General features: G+C 40.3%; 1 protein-coding gene across 2 annotated transcripts in view; it reads right to left on the bottom strand.

Annotated features, from left to right (window-relative positions):
* galnt18a (UDP-N-acetyl-alpha-D-galactosamine:polypeptide N-acetylgalactosaminyltransferase 18a) overlaps positions 1 to 11,571 on the bottom strand; it is a 159,353-nt gene that overhangs the window by 146,439 nt on the left and 1,343 nt on the right. The window lies entirely within an intron of this gene.

Below are 11,571 nucleotides of genomic sequence, written 5' to 3'. Positions count from 1 at the left end.
GAACCGGAGACCCTCCGGTTCCCAAGCCAAGTCCCTACACACTGAGCTACTGCTGCCCGAAACCTGGCTACTGATCATATCCACTGATAGCAAACCAGGTCCTTTTGCAACCACTCAACTCTTTCACAAATGTTTTAATTATTAAAAATGAATGTGACGATGAGCTGCTGATTATGCAACCGACTCCATCTAGGTAAGTACAAAAACAACAAATAATTCAACGTAATAACACGTCTTCTGCAAGTTAAATCTACAATATGGCACTGTCTCTTCAGTCTTCATTTTACACGACAATTTGGATATCCTTATCCGTTTATTTTCCTGTAGCCCATCCATGCCTAAAAAACCTTAATAAGAGACCTGATAACAAATGTGCATTTCCTGCAGCCCCCAGATGACAACTTTATGAGGCTTACAGCCTGCGATAGTCTTCCCCAAGCCTCACTGAAGGAATTTAGCTGTGGGGCAGCACCTAGGAAAGCCTCCCAGCAGTGTCATAATGCAGCCTGAGGGAAACACACTGTGGGATTTCGAAGACGGTGAGTGACAGTGGCAACTTCACTAAGTGTTAGATTTCGTGTTGGACACATCGTGTGTAAAATGCTACCAGGCTCAGTTTTGCAGCCTGCTGCCGTGAGAAAGACATCTCCTGCAAACAGTGACATATACAGTCTGCATCCAAAGACACACACACCAATTTAAAATCACACCATTTCATGAAAGGCACACATAAGAACACAGCACACACACATATCTCCTTACTCACTTTCTGTTTATGGAATGAGACAAGTGTATGCATGAGGGGCTGGATTAGCAGCTTGCACTTTACTGCATTTGGGATTTGGAAGATATGCGTGTGCATGTCTCGTGTGTCTGTGTTTGAGTATGAGATGTGAGATATTTCAGTCTACACATGTATGTCAGGTCAAACCCCCAAACCACCGCACAGGGTCTCTGTGGTGAGGGTTAAGTCCATTACGAATCTCCTGTGAGTGTGTGTGTGTGTGTGTTCATGTGTATGTGTGTTCATGTGTGAAAAGTGGCAGGGTGGATATTGACCGCCATCAGCCCAGTTCCCTTTTTAATGAACCACACTGCTCGCAGCTTTCACAGGACCATCAAAGAGCTCAGAAGCCTGCTTTGCATTTCAGACCAAAGTACCTGCACTTATGGACTCGTTTATTTTTAACATGGAAGACTAAAAAGAGAAGATATTTAAAAAAAATCCGGGATGTACATTCTGTTATTAAACCATGTCAAGTGCTGTGTGTAATTTAAAAGTAAAGTAGTTTTAAACATACTATGAAAATCAGCTTCCAATTAAGTAATAAAGTAAACTCAAATATGTGGCATGCCTAGCTGTTTTTGATATTTAGTTAAAACATTGAGGAAAAACAATTGCATTAAATTAAGTAAAATCAAACATTTGCCGCAAAATTGCCCCTTTCTGTCCAAGTCCAATTCACAAACACCAGCGCTAATAACCACACACAGAGTGAAATTATTAGAATGTTGGTGGAGAGTTGGTGGTGACTGAAGTGCATTTTTAAGCGGTATCAGGCGCAGATTTATCAGTGATCATGGCAGTAATGATTGAACTGAACTGTAAGACAACATAAACTCTCCTGCTGTGAGGAACGGAGACAAGGCTTACGCACTAGAGAGAAAACAGCTCTCCGTGTTCCCAGATGAATAAGGAAGAGCGCACAGTTAAAGCACCCCAAACAACAACCACTCTGAGAAAACACTCCAAAAAGAGTGAGTCATAGAAGATAAGTCGAAGGTTTTGTTCTTGCAACTCAATTAATATCATTGTTTGATATTGCTTAACCATGTCATGTTAACCATGTAAATCAGAGATATGAGGTTGTTTTCCGTAGCTGGCAGTTTCACTTTCACAAAGATGAAGGGAAACATGTATTGTTTTGCACAGTATATACCATAACTGCCAGAAATAGGAAAAAAGATTATTTAATTTGATAACGAAAAGATGAGTCATAAATTGAGTCTTTCATCTCATTTTGTTAAAAAAAATGTGAGATAATCATATTGTGAACCCAGTATCATGAATTATATCGAATTGTGACATCTCTACTTAATAACAAATGGGACCACTATGTAAAATTGCAGATGAACAAGGGCAAATTTCACTCAGCTTAGAAACATAATGTCCATATTTGCACTGTAATATTATTAGCGCAATATCTTTCTTGAATCGGACGTTGAGATGGGGCAGATAATGGTTGCAAGTGATGTGCGATTCATCGTGCTATCAGCTGCCTCTATCCATTCTTTCTGAATGTGCCCCTGAGAGTAGAAAATGGGAGTTTGAATAAGTTTGTGATAACGAATAGCAAGTGAAACAGCGTAAAAGCAACTGAGGAACGGTGGTATCTGCGCTGTGCCAGCTGCATCCACAAAGCCTTTCTGGATAGATTTAATGTACTTTTTTACAAAGATAATACAAAGGGATACAGGATTTATCTATGGAGCCAAAATGCCATGAGGCTGATGGTGTGGCTCCTGCTGATAAGTTTCATATCCAAGATCAAATTATTATTACCCAAAACTCTGGCACTATTGTTTGTGTTTGCACATAAATACATACAATTAAAGATAAAAAGAATAACCATACAAGTAGTTGGGTCAGTTACATGAAAGTTTATCCATAGTGTAGTTGCAGTAGGTAACTTTTGGTCATTATTGCTGAAATATTTACTGTGTTCTGACAGTAGTACATGAGACAGATAATCTGTGTAGAAATCAGGTTCATCTGCCTTGTTCTAGTGCTCCCAATGGTATTAGCAAGGATCCAACAGGCCTAGATGAAAACAACCAATCAGAGCCAGGAAAGATATAAAGACACTCTGGGTTGGAGTTGAAGATTGTTTTTCAATCCCAGGGACCCAACGTGTCTATATTTGACGTCCTGTGAATAAGATTCAACAATCAACTATCTTTCTTGGCTCTGATTGGTTGTTTTCGTTCAGCCCTGGTGGATTCTTACAAATGACATCAGGAGCGCCACAAGGAGCCAGTGAAACCTGTTTTTTCACAGAATATCTGTCTCATGTACTACTGTCAGAACACAGTGAACATTTAAGCAATAATGACAAAAATATTTGATGATCACAAAGTGATTTTTAGATAAATTACCTACTGCAGCTTTAAATAACTAATGCTGCCGTTTATAAATGTCTCATGAGGCAAGAACTAAGTTTCAAGGTTGTTGAGGTACCTGGACAAACATCCCTGTGTGAGTTGCCGTATGTTACAGGACAAAACATTTAAATAAAAACAGCTGCTGAGCACCACCTCATACTCATTTCAACACATTGTTCACCCAGAAGAGGCTCATTTCAACAAGGTGCTAACACTTCAGATTCATGTCCCTGGAAAATCAACCAGCACAGAGTCAACAGAGCTGCTTTCTAGTCTGGTTTCAGTGCAGTGGAGACACAAACTCCGGTCTGATTCCATCTTGGCCTTGAGTCTTTTATCTTGCATTTCTTGCTTCAGGAAAAACTGTATGTACAGTGCAGCACTGTATAGTGTGGTTATGAGTAAAAAATGTCATCCACGTACGCTTCCCGGCTGTTGAAAGTGATACTGATGTGACGAGTAGCTCGATCCATCCTGTATCTTATTCATGTGGAGAAGCTCTCTCACTCTTGCAATGCTCAGTCTGATACACATCTCTGTGGACTTTGGCTGAACAGCAGATACTGCATTACTCAGTCTGATGTACTGATATACAATGTCCATACCTGTCCATCCAATGCTGTTTCACACTGCCATGGTTTTATGTTTAACTGTTTGAAATAAATCGACTCTCTGTGACATTGTAGGACTGCAGAAGATAAAGGACAGGTTGGTATAAAATTACAACCAAGTATCAAATATCAGTGTCACTAGAATGTGTCTTATCGTAGATGGACACATCATCACACTGGGTGGTTACCTTTGGCTTTGTCTCAATGTCCCTATTGGCCACCATAAAAAACAACAACAAATCAATAAAAGCGAAACAAGCCTTTTTTGTCTCCCATTCAGCTCGCCCTTCCCTGTCTCTCACCCTATAAAGCTCTACCAATCAAAGCCTGTAGATCACAGATGGTTATGGTAGGGCTAGGCCATGGTTGAAGACTACCATATCCTAATCTTAACAAAGGAGGCAGTGGCTTCTTGCAGCTTGAGACAGAAAGATACAACAAACTGAACCGCTCTTATTAATGTTCTATGAGAAGCAGCAGATCCCTCACAAGGAGCACACAGGGATAGGCAGCGTTTTACAGATAGCAGGTAGAGTACGGGGCAAAGGTAAAATAAGTGAACTGTGACCTGGAAGAGGTGGAGAAAATGGGACAGTAACACTCACACCTAACAGAAAGATTGATTTACCTACAGCAGTGGCAGTGTATTATTTATACAAAACCCTTTAATAAAAATGTAGCATCAGATTTGATGGTTTGATGGTTTTGCAGCCATGCTAATCCTGGTCATGGCTGCTTTGTTCCCAATGATTTCACTGTATCAACTTGGAATCTGTGTGTAACAGCTTACCTGTTATCTATGCAGAAAAGCTTTCAGGTTAGTAAGGCTATCGTAAGATCACAGTGCTACAGAAGATTTACATAATTCATGAAGTTACTGCTGCTGTAGGAATGTCACCGATACTTCGGTACCAAGTTCTGAAAACGTGGCAGTACTGTAGGTACCCAGGAAATGCCATAGGAAGAAGAAGAACGCCAACCAGAATGGAAGAAGATAAAGTTAAGGATGGCAACAACAACAACAACAACAACAACAACAACAACAACCTTGACTTGTCAAAAAGAAAAACTGTAAAACTGTTTTCACATATGAACTCTGAACAATGTCTGACGTGTTCTCACATATTGGAAATACTCTGCTTGGTTTAGGCGAGGGGTCATGACTCCAGAGCGTGCAGGAGGAGGAAGAGGACTGCCATCTGAAATGACTGTTTTTGCGTTAATATCAATACAAACTGGGTCTCAAAATGACCACAGACAACAGGACTATAACTGTGCGACTCCAGTCTGCCTTCCAGGAGAGGTACAGAATGGTGCACTGGGATTTTATAACTGAACTATGAGCAGGACACACAGACTGTGTAGATATCTGATGTTTTCACATCACAGATGACAAAGAAAGACATTAGAATATACATTTTAAAAAATCTGACTGATATTGAATGGCAGATTCTATATGAAAGGAAACAATCAACTTAAGAGTGGAAAGCAAACAAGTAAGAAGAAAGGAGTATAGTGAGCCGTTGTTTCTTTTTATTTATTACTTGAAGGCTTTATGACACTGTTGTTGTTTTTGTAATCTGTGTTGAAGTACATGGGATTTTTTTTTTGTTCTTTACCGTGGTATCAAAATGGGTGAAATTGTGAAATTTCACTGGTTCTGGTATCGACTACATTTCTGGTATTATGTCATCCCTATGCTGCTGTGACACAGCAAACAAATTTAAAGACACCTGTATCGATCCTGCTGCGGTGTGATGGCCACAGCTATTTAATAAAGCCAAACAAAGGAGCCTCCGTTCTACATGTCTACATGAGACAGTGTCTGCAAGCAGATGTTCCAAGCCAAAAGGGTGAGAGTTGACAGCGCTGCGATACTTAAGGAGAAGGAGCAGATCTCCGACTGGGTGCGATTTGGACGTTAGGAGGCGGAGCTCAGCTGCAGTCGTACGACAGTTAAACAAAAAGAACAAAACAAAGGCTGCGTTGCTGTTTCCTAATGTGTGAAAACAGTATCTCTAATAATGCAGTTATTTTTAATATGCTTCTGGCTCAGACTGAATGGTGGAAGCGTTACAGGAAGGCACAAAAGAGTTTAGTTTCTGTGGCTGCTTAGTTCCTGAAACAGCTATAAAATAATTCAGTTGACATATTTCAATCTATTTCATATTTCAGTATGAATTTTACTTTCACTTGCATCAGTTCTGGGCAGGTGATGCAAGAAGATAATTTCGGATTCCTGCCTCACAAATCTCCAACATCCAGTGACAGGGGTGAGCTCCCCTGAACAACGTAATAATCTGTTCACTGTTGCCCAGGATCGGAGCACTGAAACCACACGGAGGAGGTGCAACCAAGTCATCGAGCTTGAATCTGAAGGAAGTAACACTTCTGGAATTGTGAGTGTCACACCTCCTCCATCTGTCAGACAAAAACAAGAATATAGAGGTGAATTTGTCTCTAAAATATCACACCCTCACTGGCACCTTTCCATTGAATTTCAGCGGTGTGGCAGTGCAGATGCAAGCGAGGGGGGTCTTAAACCATCATAAGCTCAGAATCTTGATTTAATATATAACCCCTTTACCCCTAGGGATGATCCAGCAGTTTGAATATCTGCCTGCATCAGTGTTGTCTTTCCTTGCCCTCCCTCTAAATTGCATTATTTTGTATTATCCTCAGGCATCTTAAGAGTGCGACTGGCAGGGAAAATCAAGCACACGGAACCAAAAAAGGATCGATTTCTCTGTACAAACGTCCCTCTGCACCTGTGTTACAGTGTTGTGGCAGTCTCAACTGACTGATGTCAAGATGTTTACAGTGGCGGTATTCTTCACGCAGCAATACACAGGCTCTATAGGCAGGCGGTGACATCCACATCAGATCTCACACCACTGCCATGCATCTTTGATGACACGCCATACACGCAACTCACACTGTGACGCATACACACACAGTCTCAGAAGTCCACCCTCCACCCTGCACACTCCTCCTCTTCAGCAGGCTGTCAACATGGATCAACTTGCATTGACTCATAAAGAGACTACTAAAAATAAGACTTGTACTCGGCAGGATAGAGACAAACAATGCAGAACACGGATCAAAACACAGTATCGCGTGAGTGGAGATAAATCCTCCGAAGATGCATAACACTGACAGAAAGTAAGAACTGCGGCCAAGAATCCATTTTGTGTCTTAAAAAGAATTATTGTCATGCTCTTAATCAGGTGTGTCTCGCTTCTAAGCAGCCCTGCAGTGTGGAAATGAATGGCTGTAAACAAATGTGTTAAAATATGCACTGTTTCATGACCTGAATCTCTTTCTCACTGAGCCTCTGCCTCAGCTTAGCCAGCAATGTAATACGGCACCAGCCAGTGGGACCACCTGACACCTTCAGCAGAGCCAGGACTTCTCATTTCTGCTTAGCTAACTAAATGCACCCTGAATCTGGACATGCTGTTTCATGTGGAGCCCCAGCATGGTCAATGGTAAATAATATACATCTTCATATGAATAGAGTCAAATATATCAATATACAATAAATTGTGAAATAATTAAATTAATTATTGAAACTCCACTCATTATTTTAACGTTTCATAGATTGTGAGTATGTGGCTGAGATACCGAAGTTTCACAAATGTGAGATTTTAGTTCTACTGAAGCATTTCATGTTTCACTTTCACTAGAGAAATGGGTGCAGACTCTCTTCTCTTTGGACTTACAGTATCTCACAGAGGTGTGGACTCCTTTGATTGAAATTTGATGACTTAAAACTCAACTTGACAAAATCTAAATGGACCCTTAGCTCGACTTGAACTTTAACACTTGAAAAAAAACTTGAGACCTTCCCCCAAGCCCAAAGATTAAAAAGTATGTTATTTAAAATGTGTGCCACAAATCAATTCATTTCCCTTCTTTTCCTGCATCAACTAACATTAACGCTATTCATTCCCAGCAAGTTGACAACAAATTCCCCAGATCCACTTTGTTTGAACCAATCCGACAGCATCCAATCAAGTTGTAGGAGAGAACCACGAAGAACTAACATTACATTACTGAGATTGAAAACATGATACCAAACATAATTTAGTTTGCATACAAAAACCATGCAGTGGTTTTGACTTCGGACTTGAGTTAAAGACTTGACTAGTGACTTGCAAAACAAACCTCTGGTATTTCCCCACTCGACTAATCTGAAACTGTTTTGTATCTTTCTTTTTATTTGTATCACAACAACTAACCCAACCTTTTTTTTGGCTAACCAAAGCTACACATGCTACCTAACTAGCTAGGCAGATTGGTGAGATCAATTATTACAGCATCAAAACCAGTCAAAACAGCAGCAGCTTCACAGTTTCCTCAGCAGCGGTTTGGGTCTATGGATGGTCCTCAGAGAAAGTCATAATCAACTCTGTCAAGAACAAAAACACAAAGTGTCACTGTTGTGAAAAGTGTCATTATCAAATAAAAAACTGGCTTTTGCAAAAGTAAATTTTAAAATAAAAGCTTCTGTAAGGAAACAAAGCAGAATGATGAAATCGTTCGTAACAGTGTGTTGAGTAATTTCTGAAGTTATTTAGCAATTTATGAGATCTTTTACATACTTTACTCTACCAGTTCACATGTATTCACCATATGTTATATACATGTTTTAGCAGTAGCTTCAGAATTAAAGAGCCAAACCCTAAGCGACACGACAGAGCTAATGCACTCGACTGTGACAACATCATATTTTTGGAAGTACAGGAACATTTACTGCTTAAAACTATTAGTAATATGTTCATATAACACTCATTCCAACATTTAAAAAGTGACTGAGTCAGCCTCCACTTCAATGCCAGAGAATGAAAAGTTCTTTCATTTTTTACCTAAGTACACTTTATATATTCTCTGCCTACCTCGTATTATCCTCATTCAAACCTGCATGTCAGTTAAGCAGTCTGGTCTTTTTGTATCAGTGACAAAGCATAAACACATAAACACATCAGCCCCTGGCTGATAATGTAATCTGGCACCGGCTCCGAGGACCGAGCGGAGTGGAGGAGAAGAGTGTGCCAGCACTCCGGCGGCTAAATTTACTCACCCGCTATAACCCTGGAGCCTATGCAGATTCTATTAGCACTTCTGAACAGTTCAGTACACTATCAGTCTGCCATTCTCCATGTTAATGATGAGTGTGCTTTGTATCCAACAGCATCTCTCTGCACAAAGAGCAGCACTTTGAACAGTTAGGAGGATCTAAAGTGCTGCATCAGAAAATGCTGATGGTCATGTCAATCAGCACATACAGGCGTGTGTATAGGTTTGCACCATTTCATATTTGCATCTCATCGTGTCCCACAGTAAACAAGGCAATGTCTTCTATTCATCTTTTCCCACTTGTAAGAAACTGATGCTGAATCAGTGGGACAGTACACTTTACAATCCCCATCCAGAGTGGAAACAGAGTGCCCCCTGTTGTAGGCTGACACTGTGACCCAACAGCTGCCTTTGTTCATGTTTGAATGTATTATACATTTGACTTCCCTTTACTACCTGAGCAACTGATACAGTGGTAGAAGTCTGAACGCCATGATCTGTTGGCTCACCCGCTCTATGTGAACAGCACCCATTTACAGTGGCAAAAATGCAGATTCTTTCCCATCCTAAAAGCTGGGCACATACAGAAACTTAAATTAATTAGGACTAGAGGTTTAATAAGTACATGAAAGGCAAATATCATTCACAGCCCTGCTGCTGCCTGTTTGATGAATGAAATGTCCATTCATTTGAATAAATTAAAAATACTTTGTATAACATTACTGCTCCAGTATAACTTGTTGAATTCTGTCAAGCATTAGCACCTGCTTTCTATCGATCCTCAGTATGAAGACCAGACTGAAACTGCATTTACCTGCATTATTTACAGTATATATTTAAGAGCGATTAGGTGCTGAATTCTGATGCAAAGGAAATAATGGCAAAACAAAATATGATGTAAAGCCTCTTTTTTGTATCGAGAGTTAAATAAAATGCACAAATGCCTCATACTGCAAGTGTAATAGTTCCATCTGTGCCTGTACATGTCAGCAGTTATGTATGTCTGCATCTGAAAGGATGTTTTCCCTCTCATCGGTATTAATTCAGCCTCTCTGATTAGCAGCGTGTTCCCAACAAGCTCATCCGAAACAGAAAATTAATCCTGGATCAACAGTCCTTCTCGGAGATGTTTGATAAATTACGGCCCTTATCTTTCGGAGGAACGGCATTCTTTAGCTGTCTATCGGGCATTAGAGCGGAGCTCTTGCCAAAGAACACTCCAGTGTTAATCATCTGCCGCTGCAACGGAGTGCATCTCTCTCCTAAATCCTACGTTCAGTTAGTGAGTCGTGTACTGTCCCATTTAGCAGAGGATAAAGGAAGAGTTTGTCCCACTTCTTAATGTGTGTTGACTCACTGATGTGCAGCTCTGAGGAGGATAATTAAAACGTGGAGGACCTAGGGGGAATACTATTAGTCCTGTGTGTGTACCACTGCAACATTTTATCAATGAACAAAACCATCTGTTCCCATTGATAGTAAACAGACCAACACGAGAGCTTTACTGGCGTCTGGAGGAAGAGGTTTGAAAATTCTGATATGTAAAAAGTTTGTCTGGCTCTGACCTGAATAGTGTTGTTAGACAAATGACCTAATCTGATTTCTGAATTTAGGTTGGACTTTAAGAGTTGGTCAGAGAGGGCTATAAATGGCTCGATGATGCAAAAACAAATAGTACATCAAAATGGGGCACTGACTGTCAATGGATTTGATGCTGTACTCACTTTTGAGATCAATCAAAATTAGTAGTCGGGCTGATTATCTAGCATTGTGAGATGATCTGCATCTGCTGGTGTCTGTGCTCGAGAGGCCGATAAACAAAACATTTTTCCAGACCCATCTGCAGTTAGCCTTCCCCCTGTGAGTTTTGGGGAGGTGGTGGAAAAATGGGTTTCAAGCCGCTGTACTATAACTCTAGAGCATCTTGCTGTAAAAATATGCAAACATTTCCTGTAGAATATAACAGAATTACACGTGACTTTTCATGTTTTGATATCAGTATTATAAATCAGCCACCAGAAGCCCTCTCTCTAAATATCAACCATTGAAAAACCAACAACAACCGACTAACAGAAAATAAATCTGCAACTATTTTGACAAACGATTCTTCGTTTAGGTAATTTTTTAAGAGTACTCCACCCATTTAGATTTGCTCTCCTACACTGGGGGACACACAATGGATCAAAACCGAGAAAAGAATCCTTGATTTACTCCACTCATTCGACTCCTTTATCAAAACCTGGCACCTACATTAGCCACAATGAAACTGGATTGTCAGGGGTGCTGCTAATGTAGCCTCGAGCTGCAATACTCCAGTGGAGATGAGGAGTGGCCTACAGAGATCTTTCTAGCCCAAACCCACGCTGACTCTAGTGACATCACTTGAGGCAATTTATCAGATTTCACACAGCTGCAAGTAATCGTTTAAAAAATACTTAAAAGAGTTTGCAAACTACTCAAAATAAAAGGATGCAGAATGATGGAAGTGCAGCACTGTCTAGTCTGGAGGCCAATCGTGGTTCCGCATGCAACTGAATCCTCAGTGCACATATAGCCTACAGAGTATTGGAAAACAGCTGGTGTTCAGCAGCTAAACCTTTAAAATGAACACTAATTTAATATTCATAGGAATTTACAATGAGGAAGAAAGAGGGGATGTCATTTTAATTAGTTTTAACTAGTATTTTTTATGGAAAATCCATATCAGACACAACACTCT

Source organism: Morone saxatilis, unplaced genomic scaffold, assembly GCF_004916995.1.
Source record: "Morone saxatilis isolate NCDOM2014 unplaced genomic scaffold, NCSU_SB_2.0 Contig2, whole genome shotgun sequence".
Taxonomy (NCBI): domain Eukaryota; kingdom Metazoa; phylum Chordata; class Actinopteri; family Moronidae; genus Morone; species Morone saxatilis.
Note: the sequence above shows the minus strand (reverse complement) of the source record. Positions and strands in the feature narration are given on the sequence as shown.